This window comes from Bufo gargarizans, chromosome 5, assembly GCF_014858855.1.
Source record: "Bufo gargarizans isolate SCDJY-AF-19 chromosome 5, ASM1485885v1, whole genome shotgun sequence".
In the NCBI taxonomy this organism is placed as follows: Eukaryota; Metazoa; Chordata; class Amphibia; order Anura; family Bufonidae; genus Bufo; species Bufo gargarizans.
Window position 1 is genome coordinate 92,036,009 of NC_058084.1, and position 21,355 is coordinate 92,057,363.

Genomic DNA, 21,355 nt, shown 5'->3' on the forward strand with positions numbered 1-21,355 from the left:
GTGCCAAGGTGCCCCCACAATAATAGTGCTTCCAAAAGTCCCACCAGTAGGAATAATGCTCTGCACACATGGTAGTAATAGTGCTCCTACAGTGCCCCCAACATGTCCCCACTGTGCCCCAGAAGTAATAATGCTCCCATAGTGCCTATACTAATGCTCCCATAGTGCCCATACTAGTGGGCACTACATTTAATCATGTTCCCCATAGACCCCCAGTAGTAATAAAGCCCATCATAATGCCCCCCAGTAGTAATAATTCTTGTAATGTGCCAGTGCAAAAAATACCCCCTTTTAATGCCCCCAGTTGAGATAATGTCCCTATAGTGCCCCCATAATGTGCCAGTTTAAAATACCCCTATATAGTGCCCCCAGTAAATGCCCCCATAGTGCTCCTCTCCCCCTTCTTCCTAGTGCCCGCCATAATGTACCAGTATAAAATGCACCATATATAGTGCCCCAGTAAATGCCCTCAGTGTCCCCCATAATTTGCAAGTATAAAATACCCCTTCTTAGTGCCCCCATAGATGAGCCCATAGTAATTCTCTCTCCCCTTCCAGTAAGAAGTACCCCCACAGTGCCCCCAATAATGTGCCAGTAAGATGTGCCCCCATAGATGCCCCCCAATAATGTGCCAGTAACAAGTGCCCCCATAGATGCCCCCCAATAATGTGCCAGTAACAAGTACCCCCATAGATGCCCCCAATCATGTGCCAATAACAAGTACACCCATAGATGCCCCCAATCATGTTCCAGTAACAAGTACCCCCATAGATGCCCCCAATCATGTGCCAGTAACAAGTACCCCCATAGATGCCCCAATAATGTGCCAGTAACAAGTTCCTCCATAGATGCCCCCGAATCATGTGCCAGTACCAAGTGCCCCCATAGATTCCCCCCAATCATGTGCCAGTAACAAGTTCCCCCATAGATGCCCCCCAATCATGTGCCAGTAACAGGAGCCCCCATAGATGCCCCCAATCATGTGCCAGTAACAAGTGCCCCCATAGATGCCCCCAAATCATGTGCCATAACAAGTACCCCATTAGATTCCCCCCAATCATGTGCCAGTAACAAGTACCCTCATAGATGCCCCCCCCAATCATGTGCCAGTAAGTAGTACCATATAAAAAAATAAACACTTATACTTACCTCTATCAGGCTGGCAGCAATGCGATGCAGGCCTCTTCCGGCCTGTGTCCCGTGCTGTTCGGCTCGGGCGACGCAATGAAGTCATCACGCCGCCTGCACCAGCCTGTAATAGGAACGGGGAAGTGAGAGGCCTCTCCCTTCCCTGCCCCGCCGCAGCACATCTATCTGTATCGCTGTCCTGAGGATGGCGATACAGATGACTATGGAGATGAGCACTTCCACAATGGAAGCGCTCATCTCCCTGTGCCCTGCTGCCGCCCCCCACCCGGGGCAATGGTCCTCCCAAGCTATGCCACTGGCCAGCGGGGCTCAAGAGGCAGCTGCCTTGGGCCACCCAGGAGCAACTGGGCCCGGGGCAGCTGTCCCTTTTGCCCTGCCTTAAAGACGGCCCTGGCTTCGTCTAGGACCTAATGACGTTATTGTGTTCATGATTAATACTCAAGACTCACAAACTTTGTTTTGTATAAACTGACTGATATACGTAGAACTGTATATCCCATGTACAGGGAGTTTAATGTATTGGAAATACATACTTTAACCCAGGGGTCTCGAACTCGGTCAGATATATAGGCCGCACATAGGGAAAGATTTCGAATTGACGGACCACGTTAATTTCAAATACAATACAATACAAAATTATTGTTAGTAGACTATAGCCCCTATACATCTTACATCCAGTGACATTTCCTCTGATGTAGCTGTTCTCTTTCCTCATCTTCTCCATTCGGACCAGACCACCTTGACAACTTCTTTCAGCCACATTTTGACACTGCAGAGTTTGGCACAGAGACATCTTAGATTCCTCACTTCTCCATCATCCTCCCACTCCTGGTGCCCAACATTGCATTGTCATTCTGCTGCCCCATCAATACTGTGCCTGCTGTGTTCCCAACAAACAAGCAAAAATAACAGTGCCATATGTAATAGTGCTCCCAGACTGCCCTCAATAGTAATAGTGTCCCCCCAATAGCGATACCGCTCTCCAAGAGGGCCCTCATTTGTAGCAATGCCCTTAATATTATTCCTAATAATTATAATGTTCCCACAGTACCCCCAGTAATAATGCCACCAGTGTCCCTGGCAGTAACATGGTCGATCTATAAGGCACCCCCTCACAGCCCCCTATAGTATCCTCAGTAGTTATAATGCCCCTTATAGTGGCCCCAGTATTTATTATGCCCTCTGTAGTAGCTCCAGTAGTTATAATGCCCCTATATATAAGGCCTCTATTAATGCCCCATGAGCCATAGTGCCTCATGAATTATAATGCCCCTCTAGTGCTCAAGCCTGTATTTATGGGGTGTGTATATATATATATATATATACACACACACACACACAAAAGAAAATACACTCACATGACTCTTGTTCTTTCCTGTCGACTGCAATGAAGGCCATAAAACCTCTTCCAGCCTGTGGCCCGAGTAGCCACGTCCTGGCGCAGGCATTTGTGATCACGTCATCGCGCTGCCTGAGACCCGACTCAGGGGGTCGCTGTGATGTCATTGCGACCTCCTGCCTCATAGGCTTCAGGCCTTTTTTCACTTTCTTTTTTTTCACTTTCTTTTTTGTCCCACTCTGGGACCAGTGGCGTAGGGATCGCCATAGCAACCATAGCAGTGACTATGGGGCCCTACACCACTGGGGGCCCGTCCGGCCGCCTTCTGTTGATTTTTTATTTATTTTTTTATTTACACACACACACTACAGACAGGCAGCCAGGCCCGAGCCGCGGACCGCCCGCCCACTACACTAGGGCTTGGCTGGGGAGAAGAAGTCAGGTCAGGACTGGAGCAGGGCGCACGCAGGGCCGGGCCGACACAGAGGCTGGGGAGGCTCCAGTCAGGCCACTGAGTAGCTCAGAAGATCCGATCATATTCTAACCCCCAGCCGTTCCCATGGTGACGGGGATGCTTGCCTGGGGGTTAGAATATACAGGGCCACGCTGCTCACAGGAGCACATTTATAAACTAATAAGTAACTTTAACTTGAATGATCATTAACATTGCTGATCTCTTTACTTGGATTGGATTTGGATACCTTACTCTGTCTTAGCTCCGGTAACGGTAACAGCAGGCAGTGCGGACGGGCGGCGCTCATTTACTGACGTCACGCGCCTGCACCGCCCACTAGGCGGCGCAGGCGCGTGACGTCAGTGAGTGAGCGCCACCCACCCGCACTGCCTGCTGTTACCGTTACCGGAGCTAAGACAGAGTAAGGTATCCAAATCCAATCCAAGTAAAGAGATCAGCAATGTCAATGATTAAAGTTAAAGTTACTGATTACAGTTTATAAATGTTCTCCTGTGAGCGTCGGGGAGGGGGGTCTGTGGATGTTACTGTTTAGGGGAGGGGGATCTGTGGATGGCACTATTTAGGGGAGGGGGATCTGTGGATGGCACTATTTAGGGGAGGGGGATCTGTGGATGGCACTATTTAGGGGAGGGGGATCTGTGGATGGCACTATTTAGGGGAGGGGGATCTGTGGATGGCACTATTTAGGGGAGGGGGATCTGTGGATGGCACTATTTAGGGGAGGGGGATCTGTGGATGGCACTGTTTAGGGGAGGGGGATCTGTGGATGGCACTGTTTAGGGGAGGGGGATCTGTGGATGGCACTGTTTAGGGGAGGGGGATCTGTGAATGGCACTGTTTAGGGGAGGGGGATCTGTGGATGGCACTGTTTAGGGGAGGGGGATCTGTGGATGGCACTGTTTAGGGGAGGGGGATCTGTGGATGGCATTGTTTAGGGGAGAGGGATCTGTGGATGGCACTGGGGGGGGCCCATAAAATTATTTTTGCTATGGGGCCCATGCATTTCTAGCTACACCCCTGTCTGGGACTTCAACTTTTGGGGGTCTGATCCTCTTTACAATACATTACAATACTTCTGTATTTTAATGCATTGGCTGTAAGTGTTAGACACTGTATAATACACTTACAGCTTCCTGCCTGTGAAATCCAGGGTGCTGGATCTCACAGGCTGTCACAGAAGGCAGCCACGATGCCTAAGGAAGGCATCGGGCTGCCTTCCCTGCCATTGGGTCCCCATCACAGCAGCACGGGGACCCGATGGCCACCCGCACCAGGCAGGATCCTGCACGTGCCACTGTCAGCGCTGACTGCGGCCGTGCAAGGGTTAATGCGCCAGCATCGGTCTGTTCAGACTAACCAATCGGATAGCGGCAGCGTAAAAGTGCCGGTTTCAGGCTCTGATCTGCACTCTGCAGATCAGAGCCTGAAATCAGGTACTATATGCTCCATCCCACTAATCTGTGCCCCCAATATGGAAGCCCCCTGCCCGGATCTGTGCCTCCTTCTATGCGCCCTGCCTCCATCTTTGCCGGCCGTGCATTATGTATGTGACGGCAACTGTGCCTGCCTGCCCCCATCCATGTCCCCTGCCCACATTCCTGTCCCCTTCCCTCATCAGTGTCCCCTGCCTCATCTTTCCCCCCTTGTGCGGTGCCCCTGCTGTGGGTGATGGCGGCGGCGCTGTTCCTGAGCTGCCGCCATCAGCAGCGAGTGTCAGCTATATGCTGACACTCTGCTGTAACCCCTAAGATGCCACTGCAGTGGCATCCAAGGGGGTTAATAGAGGGAGGTGGCTCCCTCTCTCAACAATCGGGCTGCCGCGCTGCGATTGCAGTGGACGATGGTTGCCATGCCATGGCCTTGCAAAGGCGTCCATTGTTGCCATCTATCAGTGTAAAACTGATAGTATTATACTTTGCAATGCAACAGCATTGCAAAGTATAGTACAGCCATCAGCACCATTGGATCGTTCAAGATCCAAGTGGGACTTGATAAAAAAAAGTGTGAAAATAAAAAAAGTTAAAAAAATTAATTAATAAAAATGTAAATAAAAAATAAAATAAATTGCCTTTTCCTATCCGCTAATTTGAAAGAGATAAAAAAAAATTAAAACAATTAATAAACTACACATATTAAGCATCACCACGACCATAACGAATGGCTCTATAAATATATCACATGATCTACCCTGTCTGATAAACACCATTAATTTTTTTTATAAAAACTGTCAAAAAAAGCAATTTTTGTCACCTTACATCACAAAAAGTGCAGCACCAAGCGATCAAAAAGGCGTATGTCCCACAAAATGGCACCAATAAAACCATCACCTCATTTCACAAAAAATGTGCCCCTACATAAGAAAATTGCTAAAAAAAAATAAAAAAAACTATAGCTCTTTCAGAACATGGAGACACTAAAACATCATTTTTTTTGTTTCAAATATGCTATTAGTGTGTTAAAGTAAAATACATTTTAAAAAGTATACATATTAGGTATCACCACGTCCGTAACAACCAGCTCTATAAAAATTTCACAATACCTAACCCCTCAGGTGAACACCATAAAAAAAACTGTGCTAAAAAAATGCAATTTGTTGGCACTTTACATCACAAAAATTGGAACACCAAGTGATCAAAAAGGCGTATGCCCCCCCAAAATAGTACCAATCAAACCATCACCTCATCCCACAATTAATAAGCCCTTACATAAGACAAGCAGTCAAAAAATAAAAAAGCTATGACTCTCAGACAATGGAGATACTAAAACATTTTTTGTTTAAAAAATGCTATTATTGTGTAAAACTTTAATAAATAATAAAAAGTATACATATTAGGTATTGCCACATCCGTAATAATCTGCTCTATAAAAATGTCACATGACCTAAATCCTTAGGTGAACGCTGTAAAAAGAAATAAATAAAAACTGTTCTAAAACAACCAATTTTTGGGTTACGTTTCCTCATAAAGTGTAATAATGAATGTTCAAAAAATCATATGTACCCAAAAATGGTACTAATAAAAAACTCTTTCTGAAAAAAATGAGCCCATGCACAAGACGATCGGCAGAAAAATAGAAAAAAAGGCGTTCATAAAATGGAGAAACAAAAACATAATTTCTTTTTCAAAAATGCTTTATTACTTAAAACTGAAACATACAAACAAAGAAAGTAAACATATCTGATATCATTGTGTCTGTAACAACCTGCTCTATAAAAATAGCACATGATCTACCTTGCCTCACAAAAAACTTAATATAGAGCAATAAAAAATCATATGTACCCCAAAATAGTACCAATAAAACTGGCACCTTATCCCCTAGTTTCCAAAATGGGGTCACTTTTTCTGAGTTTCTACTGTAAGGGTGCATCAGGGGGGCTTCAAATAGGACTTGGCATCTAAAAACTAGTCCAGCGAAATCTGCCTTCCAAAAACCATATGGCACTCTTTTGAGCCCTGCCGTGTGCCCTTATATCAGTTTACGACCACATGTGGGGAGTTTATGTAAACCGCAGAATCAGGGTAAAAAATATAGAGTTTTGTTTAGCTTGTTAACCCTCGATCTGTTGAAGAGAAAAATGGATTAAAATGGAAAATCTGCCCAAAAAGTTAAATTTAGAAATTTCATCTCCATTTTCCTTTACCCTGGGTTCACACCTGAGCGTTTCTCAAACGCGCATTTTACGCGCGTTTTTGTCGCGCGTTTTTTGTAATAGTAAACGCGCGTTTAACACGCGTTTGTGTGATTGACTGCAGTGTCCTATGGCCACAAACGCGCGTCAAAACGCCCCAAAGAAGCTCAAGTACTTGATTATGCGTCGGGCGTTATACAGCGCGATCGTACGCGCTGTAAAACGCCCAGGTGAGAACCATTCCCATAGGGAAGCATTGGTTTTCATGTGTTGAGCGTTTTACAGCGCGTTTGAACGCGCTGTAAAACGCTCAGGTGTGAACCCAGCCTTAGATCTTGTGAAACACCTAAAGGGTTAACAAAATTTGTAAAATCAGTTTTAAATAACTTGAGGGGTGTAGTTTCTACCATGGGGTCATTTATGGGGGGTTTCCACTATGAAAGTCCCTCAAAGTGACTTCAGTCCTGAACTGGTCCTTTAAAAAGTGGGTTTTTATGAGGTGTATCACTTTCTGTTTTGAAAGCAGAGAAATAGAAATTAAAAAAATGTGGGATTTTTCCATAAATAAAGGTGAATAATATTTACTCAAATTTATGACTATCATGAAGTACAATGTGTTACAAATGGTTTGGATAAGTAAAAGCGTTCCAAAGTTATTACCATATAAAGTGACACATGCCAGATTTGCAAAATTAGATGTGGTCATGGGACATCAAGGGTTAATTAACATTCCCCATATGTCTACTTTATGTTGCATCATTTTGTAAATTTCATTTTATTTTTTAGGACGTTCGAAGGCTTTGAATTTTAGAAGCGATTTTGACATTTTTTTAAGAAAATTTCCAAACCCAATTTTTTAATTTCTAAATCAGTTATGAAGTCATTTTGTGGTGCTTATATTGCAGAAATCACCCATAAATTACTCCATTTTAGAACCTACTCCCCTTAAATTATTCAAAACTGATTTTATAAACTTTGTTAACCCTTAAGGTGCTCCATGAGAATTAAAGGAAAATGGAGGTGACATTTCAAAATGTCACTTTTTTTAAAGATTTTCAAATTTTATAGATTTTTCCTGTAACACAGAAAGGGTTAACAGTCAAGCAAAATTTAATATTTATTACTCTGACTTTGCAGTTTACAGAAACACCTCATATGTGGTCGTAAACTGGTGTATGGGCACATGGCAGTCGCAGAAAGCAAGGAGCGCCATATGGATTTTGGAGGGCAGATTTCACAGGGATAATTTTAAGTAGCCATGTCGCATTTGAAGACCCCTGATTCACCCCTACAGTACAAACTTCCAAAAGTGTCCCCATTTTGGAAATTACCGGGTAAGGTAACAGTTAGTGATGATCAAGCATGCTCGGCCGAACACTAGTTCAGCTCGAGCATTGCGATGCTCGGCACATAGCGGTGTTAGGACGAATACCGCGTATGCTTGAGCAACATGCTCGAGTCTCCCGCCTGCACGTTTGATGGCTGCTATGCAGCCAATAAACATGCAGGTAAGTACTGCCACTCAATGTAATGCTGTAGCCATGTTGGTTACTGGCATTACAGTGATTGGCTGGCTGGAACACGTCATCGAATGCTATAAAGCACCTGATGACACGTGGTTCGGCCAGTCTTAGTCAGGGAGAGCTGTGCTGTAGAAGGAACAGTGTAGGGAATTTTTATTTATTTTTTTGGTTAGGCAGGGTTGGTGTTAGAGACCCAAAAGTTCTTTTAAGGACTATTGTTGTGTCTGGCAGCAATATATATTTTTAGCGCAACCTGTGCTAAATTGCGTGCAATTGTTAGAGACCCAAAAGTCCTTTTAAGGACTATTGTTGTATCTGGCAGCAATATATATTTTTAGCGCAACCTGCGCTAATTAGCTTGCAATTGTTTGGCCGCAGCAGACAGCAACATTATCTGCACTAAAACTCCTGTCTAACGTGTGCGCAGCCTAAAAATATCCGTGACATCCAGCGTACTTTTTCCGTAGACGGTGTCTGCTGCGGACAGTTACATTCCCTGCGCTACATATCCTGTATAACGTTTGCGCATCCTAAAAATATCTGTGACATCCAGTGTACTTTGTACGTAAACGCTGCGGACAGTGACATTATCTGCGCTACATTTCCTGTATAACATTTGCGCATCCTAAATATCAGTGACATTTAGTTTCATTTTTTCGCTGCTGGTGGCAGCAACATTACCTGCGCTACATCTCCTCTACAACGTTTGCGCATCATAAATATCAGTGATATTCACTGTCATTTTTTTAAGCCGCTGGTGACAGCGACATTACCTGCGCTACATCTCCTGTATAACGTTTGCACATCCTGTTTGCACACGACAGTAGTTTTTCACGGTCCGCAAAAACGGGGTCCGTAGGTCCGCGATCCGTGACCGTTTTTTCGTCCTTGGGTCTTCCTTGATTTTTGGAGGATCCACGGACATGAAAAAAAAGTCGTTTTGGTGTCCGCCTGGCCGTGTGGAGCCAAACGGATCCGTCCTGAATTACAATGCAAGTCAATGGGGACGGATCCGTTTGACGTTGAGACAATATGGTGCAATTTCAAACTGATCCGTCCCCATTGACTTTCAATGTAAAGTCAGGAGTCCCTTTTATACCATCGGATCGGAGTTTTCTCCAATCCGATGGTATATTTTAACTTGAAGCGTCCCCATCACCATGGGAACGCCTCTATGTTAGAATATACTGTCGGATATGAGCTAGATCGTGAAACTCAGATCCGACAGTATATTCTAACACAGAGGCGTTCCCATGGTGATGGGGACGCTTCAGGTTAGAATATACTGAAAAACTGTGTACATGACTGCCCCCTGATGCCTGGCAGCACCTGCCAGGCAGCAGGGGGCAGACCCCCCCCCCCTGTTTTTAACTCATTGGTGGCCAGTGCGGCCGCCCCCCCCCCTCCCTCCCCTGTAGTTAACTCATTGGTGGCCAGTGGGCCCCCTCTCCCTCCCCTGTAGTTAACTTGTTGGTAGCCAGCCCCCCCTCCCTCCCCTGTAGTTAACTCATTGGTGGCCAGTGAGCCCCCTCCCTCCCCTGTAGTTAAGCAGTAGCGTCCCGGTTGCCATGGTTACCGATCGGAGCCCCAGCGATTAAACTGGGACTCCGATCGGTACTCTCCACTGCCACCAATGATAGGGGGGGAGATTTTAATTAGGAGGGGGAGGGAGGGGAGAGGGCCCACTGGCCACCAACGAGTTAACTACAGGGGAGGGAGGGGGGGCCCACTGGCCACCAATGAGTTAACTACAGGGGAGGGAGGGGGGGCTGGCTACCTTCGAGTTAATTACAGGGGAGGGAGGGGGGGGGGCCCACTGGCTACCAATGAGTTAACTACAGGGGAGGGAGGGGGGGCCCACTGGCTACCAACGAGTTAACTACAGGGGAGGGAGGGGGGCCCACTGGCCACCAATGAGTTAACTACAGAGGGGGAGGAGGGGCGGCCACACTGGCCACCAATGAGTTAAAAATGGGGGGGGTCAGCAGGGGGCAGTCATGTACACAGTTTTTTAGTATATTCTAACATGAAGCGTCCCCATCACCATGGGAACTCCTCTGTGTTAGAATATACTGTCGGATCTGAGTTTCACGATGTAACTCATATCCGACAGTATATTCTAACATAGAGGCGTTCCCATGGTGATGGGGATGCTTCAAGTTAAAATATACCATCGGATTGGAGAAAACTCCGATCCGATGGTATAAAAGGGACTCCTGACTTTACATTGAAAGTCAATGGGGGATGGATCCGTTTGCAATTGCACCATATTGTGTCAACGTCAAAAGGATCCGTCCCCATTGACTTGCATTGTAATTCAGGACAGATCCGTTTGGCTCCGCACGGCCAGGCGGACACCAAAACAACTTTTTTTCCATGTCCGTGGATCCTCCAAAAATCAAGGAAGACCCACGGACGAAAAAACGGTCACGGATCACGGACATACGGACCTCGTTTTTGCAGACCGTGAAAAAATACTGTCGTGTGCATGAGGCCTTACTCGAAGGATCTACTTGGTCTGTTCCGCGCATGAGGGACTGTGAATATACGGTGAGCTGGATATTTATTTTATGGATATACACTGAGAACTGATTCAGACTTGATTTTTCTAACCAATTTAAATCTGATCCAAAAACTAATTTATATAAATTTGCTAATCTTTAACAGTGTTACAAGATATAGGGGGAGATTTATCAAGCTGGTATAAAGTAGAACTGGCTTAGATGCCCATAGCAACCAATAAGTCCACCTTTCATTTTTCACAGTTCCTTTGGAAAACAAACGGTGGTATCTGATTGGTTGCTATGGGCAACTAAGCCCGTTCTACTTTACGTCATTTTGATAAATCTCTCGCATAATGCTCAAACTTAATACACAAATACAAACTTTTTAACCTGTAAAAGTCACAGGATAATACACTTCTCAACATTGAAATTGCAAAACCAAGAAGGACAAGCCATAAAGTTATACAAATCAAGGAAGTAACATATGTCGCTTAGATCTGCAGATGTTAAAATTTTCAAGCACCTAGCTCCAATCTGAGGTTGTGGGAGTGGCATAAAAGACAGATTGAAAGAAAAGTTTTTTAGCCTCATGAAACCTCAAAAATTGGATCAGGTCATGTGTGATGCCTCCTGTTCCTCATCAGGCCAGTTATTGGCACTTATCACAAACAGAATACTTGAACTGAGAGATCTTGGTTTATCACAAGGGGAGATCACTACTTGCCTTGTCCGAGATGTCAGCGCTGTTCAACATTGCGTGTTTCACTGGTTGGGAGAACAACAATCAACTGGAATAATAGCAAGATGTGCACAAGGGCGAACCGCTACACAGACTGCTCGTCTGATTAGAAGATTGGCATGTAGTGATCCATTCTGTACTGCAAGTGAAATTGGAGCTCATATCCCAACAGTGGCGCAACTATAAATGACCGGGCCCCAAAGCAAATTTTTTAATGGGCCCTCCTCCACCAGATACTTCTTCTCAACTCCTGACCCCTGTGCATGCCCCACTCCTGTGGCTAGTCAAGTTCGCGCTCTTAGAGGAGATCCAGCAGCCGGTCCGTCCGTTTCCTACAGTGTCATTGTATAAAATGTTATTGTATAATACTGTTGAGGGAGCCTTGACAATAAAATATTTTATTCCTCTTCATGGTGGGCCCCTTCTGAGTTCGGGCCCCAAAGCAGCCGCTTTCCCCGCTTCCCCTATCTCCTGCATCCCAAGCACACAGCAACAAACAGTGTCTACACAAACCATCAGAGGGAATTTGCAGGACATTGGTCTACAAGCCAGATGTCCAGGTACATGTATTCTATTTACCTCATGCCACCACTATCATGGTGAACAGCAAGACAACAATGGAGGCTGGAATGGAGGTTTATCCTGTTCAGCTATGAGTCACGGTTTTTGTCTTGGATGCAATTATAGCCGGTGATCGGTGTAGAGACCAGGTGGGCAAAGTCATAAAGAGGCCTTCAGAAGGAAACATCACACCGATCCTATTCCCAGGATTATTATGAGGAGTGGATTAATATACAGTAACTGGACCCTCTAGTCCTCATTTCAGCTCAGCATTACATTGATGTAGTCATGGAACCAGTGGTACGGCTATTTTTATAGTGTCCCAGGAGCTGCGTATTTGTCAACAGGACAACAATAGGCCGCATGTTGCTTGTGCTACTGTGTCTGCCGGTGTGGCCAAAACAAGCTAACATGGTCTGCAGCATCTGAGAACTTATCTCCCACCAAGCATACCTGGGATGTCATTGCAAAGGGAGCTGCAAACAGCTGATCTTGATGATTTGCATGCCCATGTGCAGTCTGTGTGGTAGAACATTCCTCAGACAACCATTAATAACCATATTGAACCCCTTAACCCCCTTAACCCCTTCACGTGTATGGCGCTGGGCAGGTGTTTAAAGATGGCGCCCGCTCCTGCCTGATGCGGGCACCATAGCCGCGGGTGGCCGCCTGCTTCTTTTAGCAGACAGCCGCGGCTAATGTCCGCAACCGGCAGTAATGCCGATCGCGGACATTTAACCCCTTAGATGCCGTGGTCAGGATTGAGCCAGCTGAAACCGAAAGTGCACACTTTCAGTGGTGCTCCGGCTCCCCCGTGTGGCGATAGGAAGAGCCGGAGCGTGTATGCAGCAGCCCCTGTCTTTATGAATGACAGGAGGCTGCTGCATAGTATTTCCTATGGAGCCCTTGCCTGTAATAGGGCTTAATAGAAAAGAAGTATAAACATCATTGTTAAAGATGTGTGAATTTTATTCTATATTTTGTATCTCTAGGACTGTAATGATTTAGCTTTTTCTTCTCCAAGTGCCCACCCACCCCCTCTTTGTTTCAAGACTGGAGAAGAGGGGGGGGGGCAAAGAGCTGTGCTGTGAGAAGTGTCTGATTTCTCATACTTGTACAGGTGTCCCAACAAGAGAGGTATATAGAGAGTGAAGGAGTGCATAAGCCAATTATATGGCTCGATGATATGTATATATTATTCACTGCCTATAGAGAAGCACCTCTTTGAAGTGTCACATATGACGTATGCAGTATTATTGTTAGAATAGAAGCCATTACAAAATGGCGATTGTAACCAGATGTTTACATTGGTTCACATTCCAAAGTAGGGCCCAGTGCGCAGAAGCCAGGGTGCTATCTCCTCTCTCTTATCTCTTCTTCCTTTTTGACCAATGAAACAATGTTTAAGCCTCAGTGAGGACTGCCCTCTTCTGAAGATGTATATACGCTTACCCCATGTAATAAAAGTTAGAGATTGCATTGACCATCTATGTGTCAGCGTCTAGTCTCTCAGCCACGCGTGGATATTAACCCCTGGGGGGTACATTGATTTGGAGCACCAGAGCATCTAAAATGCTCTAATTTAGGGCTACTTTGACAAATGGCGACCACGAAGGGACCCCAAGGCGAAGGGAGCATCAACAGCCGACACACAAGAGGCCCCAGGACTTGAAAAACGGCAGAGAGGAGTTGGCCAGCTTTAATAGAACGGTAAGAATACTCTTACCCGCCTTTCTGCCATTTAGTTCGTCACTTCATGTTGGCCTAGTCTGCTGTGAGGTGGTACCCATGTAAGTATAGTAGTCGGCTAATATGCTGAAAGCCTGGGCTCCATAGAACTATAATCTGAATTGATAGATCACTCTGGTGTGTATATGTGTTTATGTGTGTAAGTATGGTCCGAGGAGTGAATTGAGCATGGACAGTAAGACCACAGACAAAGGGAGGGGACAGTAACCTCCTGGTTTGGAAGGGGGCGCTGTAGCGCCGAGGTGTGGGACAAAGTAAACTCCGGCTGACCTGGCCAGGAAGACGGTGGAACCTCATGACCCCTTTGAGATAAGGGAAGACTGCAGAGATATTCTCCACCTGACCTGATGCGTGCGGAGCCCGCCTGACCCCTGGAGCAGGGGAAGACGTGCGGGGAGTCCCAGCTGACTAGTCAGACGTGATAGTCAGATTTGAGCCAACCAGAGGGGAGGGTGAATCCTTTGTCTGTGGAAGAAAGGGTTAAAGGTGCTTCTTTACTCCTCTGTTTTGTGTGTGTCAGTCTGAAATACTGCTGTTTAAATGGGTCAGTCCCAGTATTATGAAGAAGGAGAAAATACAGCCCCTAGCTAGTAGCGAGGGGAGATTATAGGATGTGATATTAATGGACAATTGAAAGTTAAAATGTGAAAAAGAATGTTAGAGAAAGTGTGGCCCCGGACAGAGGTCGCCCGGCTGGCAACAGGGATGAAAATCTGTAAGAATCTGTGAAGTTAGAGCTTACAGACTGTGGGCATCAGAACTCCTGTGATGTTGAGGGGGGTTCTAATGAGTGAGAAAACAGAGCAGTGTCAGGATGTTAATTGAAGGCACTAGCAAGAAAGAAAGTGCCCCAGAGTCTGCAATCAGAAAGGCACTTGTGTTAAATGTTCAGAAATGAACTGGTTAAGTTTTGTTACCCTAATAATATGTGTGTGTTTAAATAGGGAAGATCCTAGAGATTACAGCAGTAAAAGATGGTCAGTTAATGGATAAGTGTTGTATCCAGTGTGAGCTACAGAGACTCACTTCCCCCTACCTTCACACAGAAACATTCCTGAGATAAGAGGAGCGGGCGAAGAAAAAGGGAATATGCGGGTAGGGAATCATGCAGAATAAGTGATGTGTAATATATTATACAAGACGAAAGAATTGTTCAATAATTTTCTTTCTTCTTTCCCAAGCAGTGTAATGTGGGAATCCAGCTTTTAACAAAATGACTATGTATATTGTCTTCTTATAAGAGTTGATTAATCACAGAGTGAAGACCAGAAGACATTGAAAAAAAACAGCACACCAGAGAACATCAGCAATTCTGGGTGTGGTGTGGCTATCTGTTTCCAGGAAAGCTGTGTTTGTCTGTGCTGCAAGTTTTGGGATGAAAACAGTGTGGCTGGGTTTGAATACATAAATGATTCAGTGGAATGTGAATGGGTGTGGCTTTGAGTTGTAGTTGAGGCAAATATGTGTGAAGACTGATGGATGTTTTTAGCAGAGCTGTGAATGCAATTCATATTTTATGTATGAGGGCGTGGTTATGAGCTGTTTGTGAAAATGAGTACATGAAAATGTGAATGCGTATGGAGTACAGTATTTGTTTTTTTAAATAATATGCGCATTGAGGATTTTATTTTATTTTCCTTAGAAGATTTTTGGTTTTTTATTGGTGCCAACCGTGTTGATTGAGCTGTACATTTTTTAAATTGAAGTTAATGAAAAGTTTCTTATGGGCCTTTTGTGTGTTTATGTCTGTATTGTCAGATCTGTTTGTTTAAATTATTAGAAGTTACGTGTTACATGTTAAGTGTTGTGCTAAACATCAGAGCTCTGTTCTAATGGACAGCTGGCACATTACTGACGGACAAAAGGAGGACCACAGCGTCCGACTGAAAGGGGTGGACTTAGATGACTCAGAGCGGAGGGAGGAGGATAGGGGTCGACGTTACAGACAACGACAGCCCTTGTGCCCATCCCCTAGTTATAAGACACTCCCATGGAAGATGAGAAGTCCTGTTTTGTTTTCCAGTCTATTAATTCCGCTATAGGAAAAGTTGGATACTTCTGTAAGCCAAAATGCAGAGTAACATCAAGCAGCATTGGGTGGTTCAGTGGTGCCAACCATAGGTAGTGTTCCTTTGGCATTGCTTCAGCCCTGATGTCAAACGCCTCATTGAAGTGAGGAAAAAGTAAGTCTGCCACCTTATGATGGGCCTGCAGAGTCTGTGGGACCCAGATCCCAGAACAGAGAGTGTTGTGCTGTGTTTGGTACTCCTCGTCCACACCACACGAGAGGATTGTATTCTATGTTGACCATGCCCGGATCACTGTCCGTCCCCACAGACACCCATGTTTTTTTGTCATAAGGAGAACACAAAGACAGGTAAGGGGGAGTTAGATCAAGATTAGGAAACAGGAAATCCAGTATCGGCTCTACCTTTAAAGATTTTTAGCAGATTCAGTCTGGTCCAATGATATCCCTCACTCTGGGTGATAAAGAAGTAGTCCCGTTTTTGATTGATACTGGAGCAGCCAAGACAGTTGTGCACAGCAAACATGGCCTCCCCTGATTTACTCTCCAAGGACACCAGTCTTTGGGTAGAAGTGGATGGGAAAGTAGTACGCTCCCTTTTCAACAGAAACCTTCCATATTAGATTTGCCCCTAACCAAGATGCGCTTGCCCGTTTGCTGGTCAGTGGTAACGCCCCTTGTTGCCTCCTGGGTGCAGATTTGCTTGCAAAAGTACATGCTGGTATCTCATATCTGGAGGACGGCACTGTGAAGCTTACAGGTGACCTCAACGACCAGGAACTTTGTTTGTTGGCCATTAGTGATAAAATTCCCTGGTCCATGTTTGTATCAGTACTCCCAGAAGCTGAGAAAAGCAAAACCACTCACCATTGGATGGTACATGACATACATGCAGTTAATGAAGCCACAGTTGCTAACACCCACATCGTGCCCAATACACACACCTTGTTGGCTCAGGTTCCCATTACGGCCACTCACTCCGCTGTGATTGATTTGTCCTTTAGTCCCTACCGCCTCACAGATGAGGTGGTAGATGCTTTTTATGCCTAGAGCTGGCAATTTTGTGCTCCCCCACATCAGATTATTACATTTAGATTGTATTGTTGATGAAGTGAATGGCCATGACTCAGCTGTCCTCACCCAACTGCATGGCCAACAATAACGCCCCGTAGCATGTTATTCAGTCAGACTTGATCCCGTGGCCAGAGGTGCCCCTGTCTGCATCAGAGCTGTAGTAGTTGTACTAGCTATGCTTGATGAAAGCTCTGAGATAGTTCTGAACCACAAAGTGATGGTGATATTACATCTATCCTCATGAACGTACAATCCAAATGATTGTTTTGTTGCCCGTTATTTGAGAATGCAGTGTTCCATTTTGTTGCCTGACAATGTTGCTCTCCAAAGGTGTAATACTTTGGACCCAGCCACCCTGTTGCCTCTGGACCAAGGGGGGAGGGAAGAGTTAGGGCACCGCACTTTAAACTTTTCTTCCAGATTCAAAGGAAGAGGCTCCTGACTGTTTGCAGATGATGTCACAAGAGGTAGTGGGATTTGGTAAATCAGCCATTAGGTAATCTAGATCATGTGCTCTTTGTGGATGGATCGAGGTATGGCCAGGATGGCAGGTACTACACAGGTTGGGCAGTGGTGATTAAACGTGAACTACCACACATGTCTGCTCAAGAAGTGGAGCTAAAAGACTCTGAAGATGGCTTGCAGATATGCAGATGGAAAATTTACACTGATTCCAGGTGTGCTTTTGGGATAACCCATGACTATGGGCCCATATGGAAAGCCAGAGACTCCTTGATCGCTTCAGGTAAACCCATCTAAAATGGGGAAGCAGTGAGGTCTCTGATGGAAGCCCTCTTGTCACTAACATGAGAGGTGATGATAGCAACGAAAGGCCACTGTAAACAGATGCAGAGGAGGCAAAGGGGAAAGCCACGGCAGATCAGGCAGCAAAATCGGCTGCCAAATTACCTAAGCAGACCCCTGTCTTAAGTGGCCACAGTTCAGGTCCCTGAAATAACTCCTCCTGTCTCCCGAAAGTTCTTAAGACCTTACAAAACCAGATGGGGAAGGAGGAAAGGTACTGGTGGATGGAAAAGAGGGGACTACAAATAAGAAGGGAAACTTTACCTTCCCAGGTCCCTCTACTCCACGATGGCACAGGCAACCCATGGAGTGATGCACCAGACAAAAACTGCTATGTGTGATTTAGTACGTAGCATATGGTACGCCCCAGGGTTCAGCACTGTAACAGTCAGACATACTCAAGGATAAATGATTTGTGCCCAGAACAACGTGGGCAAGGTGGTTAAGGTACCCAAGAAACACGTCTTGCTTTTTGTATCTGTTTCAACGTTTGCAGACTACCTTCAACTACCCAAGGTGGGCATGTATGAGTATGTATTGATATGTGATGACTTGTTTTCAGGATGGCCAAAACCGTACCCAAAGAAGTAAAGAAGATTATGGCCGAAGTTGTGTGCAAGGTATGGGGTACCTTAGATCATTGAAAGTGACACAGGTGTTCACTTCACAGGTGAAGTGAGGCAGGAGATAATGAAGGTTTTGGGTGTAGGACAGGCCTTACATGCTTCGTACTATCCACAAAGCAGCAGTAGAGTAGGAAAAAAGGAACTGAACGGGACACTAAGTTAAAGATGCAAAGCCTTAATAGAGTGCCTGCTAGTAGCCCTCTTTTAGTAAGGTATACGCCTAACTGTGAGACAGGCCTTTGTCCCTATAAGGTCCTTTTTGGGTCAGGCCCTAGGATAGGATTTTATTTCCCACAGCAGCTCCAGATGCAACATGGCTGTCTGACAGATTATGTGATCAGTTTTGTACAAGCATTTGACTAAAGTACATTTTCGAGTTTTTGCTTCACTTCCAGGTTTTGATAAAGTACCAGGAACCCACCCACTTGTGTCTGGAGATTGGGTGGTAATAAAAGACACGTTAGGAAAGTCCTAAAACCCTGGTTTGATGGTCCATTCTGAGTGTTGTTGACCACATGCACAGTGAAGCTCAAAGAAAAGGATAATTGGATTGATTTCAAGGAAGTGTTGTGTGACTGTTGATCATGACTCAAAAGAATATGGAAAAATTGTATGAAAACTTCGATCCAGAAAATCAGGAGCACTGATGACCTCCAGTCCCCCCATATAATGTCAACGCCAGTTAGGGAAAGATCATCTGACTTCCCTGTGCTCAAATCCAGTGTCACGGGAGGCTGTTCGCTAGGTATGGCTTGTGGTGGAAGTTGGTGAAGAGGAGGCGGAGCATTGGGACAGATGTTTAGGTTTAGGGAGAGAATGAAATTCAAGGGGGGACTGTTAAAGATGTGTGAATTTTATTCTATATTTTGTATCTCTAGGACTGTAATGATTTAGCTTTTTCTTCTCCAAGTGCCTCCCACCCCCTCTTTGTTTACAAGACTGGAGAAGAGAGGGGGGGGGGCAAAGAGCTGTGCTGTGAGAAGTGTCTGATTTCTCATCCTTGTACAGGTGTCCCAACAAGGGAGGTATATAGAGAGTGAAGGAGTGCATAAGCCAATTATATGGCTCGATGATATGTATATATTGTTCACTGCCTATAGAGAAGCACCTCTTTGAAGTGTCACATATGACATATGCAGTATTATTGTTAGAATAGAAGCCCTTACAAAATGGCGATTGTAACCAGATGTTTACATTAGTTCATATTCCAAAGTAGGGTCCAATGCGCAGAAGCCAGGGTGTTATCTCCTCTCTTTTATCTCTTCTTCCTTTTTGACCAATGAAACAATGTTTAAGCCTCAGTGAGGACTGCCCTCCTAGTTAGAGATTGCATTGACCATCTATGTGTCAGCGTCTAGTCTCTCAGCCATGCGTGGATATTAACCCCTGGGGGAGGGTACATTGATTTGGAGCACCAGAGTGCATCTAAAATGCTCTAATTTAGGGCTACTTTGACATCATAGATTCCAATGCAAGCGCATTGGAGTCTATGATAATAGCAATCAGATGATTGCATGTTATAGTTCCCTATGGGAACTATAAAAAGGGTAAAAAAAAAAAGTAAAAAAAAATAAATATATAAAAAACATTAAAATTCAAATCACCCCCCTTTTCCCAAAATAAAAATAAAAGAACTAAAAAATTAAAATAATACACATAATGGATGTTGCAATGTGCAAAAACGCCAATAGTATAAAAATATTAAAATATATTCCCCATACAGCAAAACGATAAAAATGTCCAAATGGCCGATTCATTGTTTTTTGTTTCTTAATTTTCTACAAATTTTTTTTATAAAAAGTGATCAAAAAGCCATACACACCCCAGAATGATATAACTGCAAAGTTCAGATCGCCCCACAAAAAATGAGTCTCTAAACAGCTCCGTATACATAATTACAAAAAAGTTATAGGGGTCAAAATATGGCAAAAAAAAAAAAAGATTTTATCCCACTTTAAATTTTTTTTTATCACTATCAAAACGCAAGAAAAGCTATACATATAAGGTATCGCTGGATTTGTACTCACCTGTAGAATAAAAGTAACCAGTCAGTTGTATCTGACATCGAACATTGTAAATAAAAAACCTGTAAAACTGTGGTGAAATTGCTTTTTTTTTTGCAATTTCACCCCATTTGGAATTTTATTCCTGCTTTCCTGCGTTGGAAAGTACAACTTGTCCCACAAAAAACAAGCTCTCATATGGCTATGTCAACAGACAAATAAAAAAGTTATGGCTCTGGGAACGCAGGGAGGGCAAAACGGAAATGCTAATAAAATAAAAACATCCTGGCCTGAAAGGGTTAAATTTGATTCTGAATAAATTGAGGTATTTTGAATATTTTTTTTATCATTTGCATATTATTAACATGTCTATCGATGCTGTGATTTACATATTTTCATGACTTTTCCTTATTGGTGTTGCATTTTTAATGTTGAGGAGTGTAGGTGGATTCTGGACAATAATACTCTGAATATCAATGGGGTGGATAAAACAACAGTGTGCTGTAGAAATGATTATAAGCATATTGCCTGCCTAACAGTTATTGCACAATAAGGGATCGACTTGATGAATAGTGGCGGGGGACTGGTGAGGGAGAGTATAGCTTATTTTAAATTTCTTAACTTTAACTCATTTATTTTTATTTAACTCATTTCTGGCCTTTTTTTAAAAAAAAAATAAAAAAATCCAGACTCCAGTCATAAAGAGGTCATTATTATGGGGGACTTCAACTACCCAGATACAGACTGGGAAACTAAAACCTGTATATCTCATTAAGGAAACAGGTTCTTGGCAATAACCAAAGACAATTACTTTAGCCAGCTAGTTCGGGACCCAACTAGAGGGACAGCCATACTGGACTTAGTATTAACCAATAGACCTGACAGAACAACAGATGTGCAGATTGGGGGACACCTGGGAAATAGTGACCATAAAGTAATAACCTTCCAATTGTCATTCAAAAGGGTGTTTCTTCAGGGAGGAACAAAAATACCAAACCTCACAAAAATCTAAATTTAGCCAACTAAGAGAGGCCCTAGGCCTTACTAACTGGGACAAAGTCCTTGAAAATAATAATACAGCCACAAAATGGGATATTTTTAAAAGCATCCTAAAATCTAATTGTGAGAGGTACATACCTTTATGGGAATGAAAGA